Below are 7,590 nucleotides of genomic sequence, written 5' to 3'. Positions count from 1 at the left end.
GCTCGACGTTGGTGCTGTTGGCTTCGGTATGACCGAGCTCGATGGGCCCAGGGAGGGGCTCGAACTGCTGTTGGTAGCTGCGAATTGAGGGCCCTTGCCTCAAGTCTACAGCTAGCACCTCAAACAGGTTCTCAGCAAGTGGGAGTCCGAACTGCGAATGCTGAGGCGATGCAGGCCTAACTAGATGGGAGACCCCCAACCTGACTGCAGGTTGCGAGGTAGGGGTAGCTGGTCTGTCTTTTCCGCCACGAGACGATGCCGAGGTCTCTCCTCGGTGAGAAGGAGGTTCTTTCCGGCGGCGGGGCTTGGCATGGTGCGTGGCCGGATGCCGAGGAGGAAGTGGCTACTGAGGCTGAGGCAGTGGAATAAACTGTTGTTGATACTGATACTGGGAGACTTGGTGCAACACTTGCTGCTGATAAAGTTGAAGCTGCTGAAATTGGTGCATTTGAGCTTGCGTAGCTTGCATGCATTGCATCAGGTCCTCGAGCTGGCTTTGGTTGGCCACCGGAGGGATGATTGAGGGTTCAACAAAAGTTGTTCCGATCGTAGAGGGAAGTGGAACATTCACTGGTGCCACTGTTTAAGGCACATTCAGACTGGGAGCTCTGTCCGTAGAGAGGGGGACGGTGAACTGTCAAGGCAGACAGTGGGAAGCTGGGGTTGTTCCTCAGAGGTGTTTCGGTTTGCACCTCGTCTGACATTGCTGGAAGAAGCCATGGATGCTGAGTTCTGAGAGTTGTTGTGGTTGGAGGAAGGCTTTTTGCAACGTTTCCCACAGACAGCGCCAAATGATGCTGTGCAATCCGGGCACTCTTAGCTGGCAGAAACCTGGCTCCTAGCTGGTGACGGATAGTACCTGAGACGATGAAGAAGGTGAGGAATTCCCAGGGAGCTCACCCGGTGGGAACACTTTGATGCTTAAGTTAGAACTCTGAGAAAGCTGAAGAATGCAGATAAAGAGTTGAGAGTGCAGATGGCGCAAGTTCAATACCTCTCTCTTCCAGGGTCGGGGTCTTTTTATACTGAAGATTTCACAAATCAGGTGTAACCGACTCTGTCACAGCTGTTATTGCCAGAGCCGAGGTGGTAGATGTGGGCAGTCGTTGCAGGGTACAGACCTATCAGGCGTGCCACATCTGGCAGAAGTAGCAGGCACGACGCCGCCTGACAAGAGACGTGGGCGCAGCCTTCAGATTCGGCAAGAACTATTGTCAGTCAGATCTTTTCTGTAGGTTGCCGAGCTACTTTGCACCGAGCTACCTTGGTCCGAGCTACCCTACACCGAGGTGCCGGGGTAGCCGCGGCGCGAGGGCTCGAGCCTTAGGCAAATATGGGCAGGAGCGTTAATGGGACTATCCCAAAGTGTCCCCACTTCGGGATACTTCCCGTAGACCGGGGTGTTCCCTTCTTAGGAAGGAAGAGTTCGGGGCCCACCGGGAGGAGCCCGGGTCTCGGGAGGAGCTCGGAAGTCCTCCTCCCTTATGGAGAATTCGAAGTACGCTAGATGTTTCTTCTCGGCGAACTATTGCGTCTGCCGAGTTGCATTGCTGGGCTCCGACGAGTTTAGTATGTCGAGTTATGGCCAGGCTGCTACGCTGACTTGTTACTTATGCCAAGTTGTACCCACGTGTCCCCATGCTACGAGATCGGGCCAAATCACCCTCCATCAAAATGCAATGAATAAGTGGTTGTGCATCATATAAATATAAGCAAAACAACATACTATCAAAGCATGTAAACATGACTGGTATTATTTACCTTATTTAACGAAATGAGCAACATGAAACCAAAAGAAAAACCATCTAATAAGAGAGAGAGGTTGCACAATTAGATACATTGAGCAAGGGCAAGACAATAAAGTGCATAATTGCTGATTTGAAGAAGGCAATCAGAAGTTATTGATACTATGAGAATGCAAGTTATTAAGCAATTTTAAAGTAAACTTGGAAGATTCTTTCTAAATGAGATCTGCAAATTAAATTTACATGAAGCCCCTAAAGCTAACAATGACATAGACCCCCTCCTCTTGGGCAGAGACTGAACCCTAAGTCTACGACCTTTTCAGTTCTGACACACCACCCAACTCAGGATTAGCATCTTGAAGGGCTTAAACACGTAACTACCTGCTAAATCCACTCACTCAGGTCTGCCTATGAGAGACTAAATCAAAGTACTGTAAAAACTGTTTGAAATGCTGGATGGAGCTTGATCAGGGCAACTAAGCACCAATCAATTCTAAAGTAGAGTTCTATACTAGGCCTAAAGTCAACTTCTATTCAGCAAAGGACACTTAGCACAAGTCTGAACCAGTTTAAGTCAAAAGAGACACTTGCTCCCAAGGAAACGAGGTTAACTGGATCCTCATATGAAAGTTATTTGTACAAGAAGACACCTCTGTGAAATGCTGTGTACTGGTACCCCACTTAACACTAAGGGAGTCCGAACCTTAAGTAGAAAATTGAAGCAGACTAAGCGGGCTCCTAGTTGTTTGGTACAAACACTAGATTAGAACTGTAGCTGTCTAAAGCTAATTCACTGAATTAATCCAACAACTGTAACAAGGAACTAGCCTCAAAATAGGTCAGACTAGAAACAAACTCCCATGTTTGATTAACCTCTACCTGTAGTTCCTAGAGCCACTTACCCAAGCTGCCTCTCAACAACTCAATCGAGTAGGCCAAGGTCCTTATGACATTATGATACAAGTTTAATCAGCTTTAACACAGCTATTGAAGGTCTGTCTAACAAGATTCTGGCTTCCCCTCATTCTAGGTAACACCCTTGCTTTCAACCCAGCAAGCCTACTTTACCTGCACCACTTCAAATTTAGTCAAAATTTTCAACTTGTATCTAGTGTGGCTGGTATGGCCATGCCCCTTTCATCCTTATATGCAGTTACCACTCCATCTAATGATTAGCCGCAAAACAACATTAAAACCCTTACCCTATACCCACCTAATTAAGAGTTAAATCCAACAAGAATTCTGCATTTTCCTGAGAAATTAAACAATAGCCTGTGTGATAGAGAGTATTTCTACCAAGCCAAACGCTGGGTAACCACCCATGGTCATAAATCAACTTCACAACCTTCTCTTGATGTTGAAACTTTAGTGCTGGAAAGTAACCCTTAGGCCTACAACCAATGGCAAGGAACAGAATCTGAAAGGCCCCCCATTCAGATGCTTTGAGGGACGGATTACCTCTGGCTCATGTTTATCTTCATGTCACAAGGAAAGAGAGTCACAACTAAGTATGGGAAGTTAGCCAGGGTAGTAATTGCAGCCACACAGAAAGTGCAAAATTGTTTTCACCATAAATCTTGTGTATTTAGCCCAAAAATGAGGGACGTTGGCTTTATCAAGCTTGGGATTAAAGATTTATTCAACCAGGACTGTCATGCAATTCACTTACTCGAACGGATATTAGAAGCAACAAGCATGCCAAACATCATAGAAAACCATCAAACTTAGATAAGTTAGCCTTACCCAATAATCACATAATTAAATCATCAATAGAAAAAGGCTACTGAAGCTTACTTCCTAATGCTCTGATGTCCGAGGCAAACTGGTGCCTAAGGTTAGGACAGGACGGTTCTCCATCAGATGGGATCTTTCTCATAGTGCTCTCGAATGACTATATGTGTGAATCACCCATTTACAACAGAGCCTACCCATTGTTTAGGCAAAGGTTCAAGGTCTCTAAGAAAACTCACACCTGAGATCACCTATCTTAGTCTGGGAGCAAACTTTGGACAGTCTGAGATGCAGGTGAGAAATTGACATCCATCAGCAATCTCATAACCGAGTCTCAACCAGAGATAATTACTCCCAATGAATATCCAGCTTATAAGGCCAATGAACCCCCAACCATAAGTTCATTCACGGGGAGGGGCAAGGCAAAGCTTAAATCTGAGCCGTTATTTGGAAGAAAAGGTACGATCAAGAGTTAAGAAATTCTGTAGTTCCAGATAACATTAACATCTGTCCAATCTTCCTATGGGATAGGACTTAGAAAGATGTTCTCTGCACTTAGACCATTCAACAGATTCAAAGCAAGACCTGGCTCCTTACATTCATCTTATTCAAAACAAGAACTTAGGGGATCATACTACTTATTCTTAATCCAGCACTTTAAAAACAGATGCAATGTTCGAATAGCTCAACCTCACTGTTTTTTAACTTTATTTTTTGCTTGCCTAGAGTCAAACTAAATAAGGGAACCCCCAAGTTAAGCCCTGCTGTTCTTGTCATTCCATCAATGCAAACCTCATAACCACCCAAGCACCTAGGGTATGTCAAAACTGTATGTCCTAAAGCCGAAAACAGCAGTCCCTTAGCCCTTTCTCCTACAGTCATGTCCCTCTGACAACTGAGTTAGAAAACCCAGCAATGGGAAATTCACCCTTAGGGTCAGCTACAGAATCAAGGATTTAGGAAAATTTTGAGGGTAAGAACTCAAAGTCAGCAGCGGTTGAATTATGATGATGGACCAAATATAATACTGCTTACTGCCAAGGAAATCTGGGCATCATAATCGGTAATAAACTTATTCAAATTTAAAAGGATCTAAGGGATGATGGGCTAAGGTCACTATGAGAGTCAACATACTAATGTAAATTCTAGAATAATAAACATGAAGTGGGTAAGCAGATACTAAACCATAATTATCCAGCATTAAATAACACAAGTCATGGATTTATTCAAACTAAAAAAACAAAGAGAAAGAAACTAAACTACGACTATCTATGGGTTAGTTATTTCTGACAAAAAACAGGGGGAGCATGCTATGCAAAGTCCTAGAACTGTACCTATGAATTCTAAGGGCTTTGGTCCATATCCCCAAGCAGTGGGTTATTAACAAGTAACTCCAGCCCAAGGTCAACACCTCTGATTTCTCCCAATCCTAAATCACAGCTATCTCAAAGGCTTGGCTAACAAGTTTCTAGTGTCTTGCTTTTGGCCCAACAGTTCTACCTTATCTGTGCCACAATAGATTTAGTCAGAATGGTCAACCTATATCTGGTATGGGTGGCATTGGCATGCGTCCCTCATCTTCATATGCATTTACTACTCCCTCTCATCCCTGGCCACAGAGCGACATTAGAACCCCTACCTTGAACCAACCCAAGTGAGAATTAACTGGCGTTTGATAAATCTGAAATCTGAAATCTGTAGGGTTAAAAAGATATTAAAAGTCTTTGAAATCTGAAAAGAGATATTGATTCTTTTCTACTTTTTGAGGGTCTGAATTATTAAACTTATTTGTGTTGGACCAAACTTTTAACATCTGAAATATCCTGATTTTACTATTTTACCCCTAGAATAGACTAATTGTATCGAAATCATACAAAAAATTTAATAAAATAAATAATAATTACGAAAAATAATTAATAAATAAAAAATAACACAATTAAATTAATAAAAATAATTAATCACTATTAAAAAATATTAAAGCGATTAAAATTTAATAAAAAATAAAATAATCAATAAAAATTAATGGTTACTAATTAATAATTAATAATATTCAATTAACACAAATAAAAAATATTGAAATAAATAATAATTGATAATAATTACTAAAAATAAATAATAAATAACACAATTAAATTAATAAAAATAACTAATCATTGTTAAAAATATTAAAGTGATTAAAATTTAATAAAAACTAAAATAATCAAAAAAAGTTAATAGCTACTAACTAATAATTAATAATACTGAACTAACACAAATAAAAAATAATTGAATACATAATAATTGATCATAATTACTAAAAATAATTAATAAATAATAAATAAAATAATTAAATTAATAAAAAATAATTAATCACTATTAAAAAGTAATAACATGATTAAAATTTAATAAAAATTAAAATAATCAATAAAAATTAAGTGTTACTAATTAATAATTTATAATATTCAAATAACAACATTGCTTTAGTTAACGAAAAAGAAGAGGAGGAGTCGAAATTCAATAAACAACCTAGGCATCATACAAAATAGTTAAGAGATTCAATAAACAAACTGTAAATAGAAAAGAGAAGGTACCTTCAAAGAAGACGATATTGTCGCTACTAGGAGCCTGGTGCAACTATAATCCCTGAAAAAAATGAAGATTTTACGGTGAGAAATCCGATGAAGAATTAAACATGAGAGAAACGTTCTTACGGCCATGCCTTCTGCAATGTTCACGAGCGGAGAGTTCTTTCGCGTTCGAAACAAAATGCTCTAGGTTTTTTTTTGGGTTTAGGGGTAATCAAGGGCATATGCGTGACATTTAGAAAATTATAGGGGGTAGTATCGACCTTTTACTAGCTCTAAAACACGTCTGAGCGCATTAAGAGCCGGACCGCACGATTAAAGTTTCAAATCTGAAAACGAGATTTAGATCTGTTTTCAGATGCATCACCAAACGCATCTGATGTCTGAAAAGCAAGTTTTTCATATACCAGACGTTTGAAAAGAGTTATCAAACGCGCCCTTAGTTTCGCCAGAATTCTGCATTTTCCTAAGTAATTAAGCAATAGCCTCTGTGATAGAGAGCACCCCTACTAAGCCAAACACTAGGCAACCATCTCTGATCCTAAATCAAATTTACCACCCAATCTTGGTGTTTTCTGTATTGGAGAATGACCCTTAGACTGATAGCTAGAAGTCAAACAACATAATATGAAGGTCACCACTCAAGAGTCTTGGAGGATTGTATGAAGCTTCACTGCTTCCTTCTATTTGTTCTCAATGACCTACTAAGCCATGATGCACATAGGTCACCCAACCCCCTCAATGACCTACTAAGCCATGATGCACATAGCTTCACTGCTTAGCAACCTTTTAAATCAGCAGCCCATTTACCTTCTCCCTTGATTTCCTACTGTCAGGTGTGAGTGTGGTGGTAAGGCTACGTGTGGAGGTCTCCTTGAAGGACGAAGGAAGGTTGAGGGCAAAGGATAGGGTAAAGGCTCTGAGTGATAGGAAGGTAGAGTGATAGAATGATGTTCTAGTTATGATTTAGACCTCTACTTATAGGAAGAGATCCCGAGGTCCTGACAGGAAGAAGCTAAAAGCGTTTGACTCTCACTAGGAAAGGGAATCTTTGATTTGGTATTAATTGTCAGGGAACACCACTAGAATTCCGCCACGTTTCTTATAAGATATCTCAAGGATGAGATTTCCTTTCGTCCAAGGATTCTCATAATACATATATGCTACTTCCTTTTGCGAGTCTCTTAGACTGACGTGGCGCGAATGATGTCAATACTTGTCTCACATGTCTTTTCTAATCTTACTAGGTGTTCTATCATGCACGTATTTCTTTGGTTCTCGTCTCTGACCTATGATGGACTTAGGCTCATCACAGGTTTGTGAAGGCTTTGAGCTCATCGCAGACCCACATTGGCTCATGCTTATCGCACATATGTAACGGATCTAAGCTCATCGCAAGCTCACGATGCCTCTGAGATTGTCTTTGGTATTTTGGCTTTGGGTCCATTGTATGTCTGCAGTAGCCTTGAGCTCATCGCAAGCTTGTGTAGACTCAAGCTCACCATGCCCCTGAACTCGTCATGGGTACCTTCGTGGCGTTGGTTTAGCAT

Source organism: Nelumbo nucifera, chromosome 6 (assembly GCF_055504915.1).
Source record: "Nelumbo nucifera cultivar China Antique chromosome 6, China Antique-T2T, whole genome shotgun sequence".
NCBI lineage: Eukaryota > Viridiplantae > Streptophyta > Magnoliopsida > Proteales > Nelumbonaceae > Nelumbo > Nelumbo nucifera.
Note: the sequence above shows the minus strand (reverse complement) of the source record.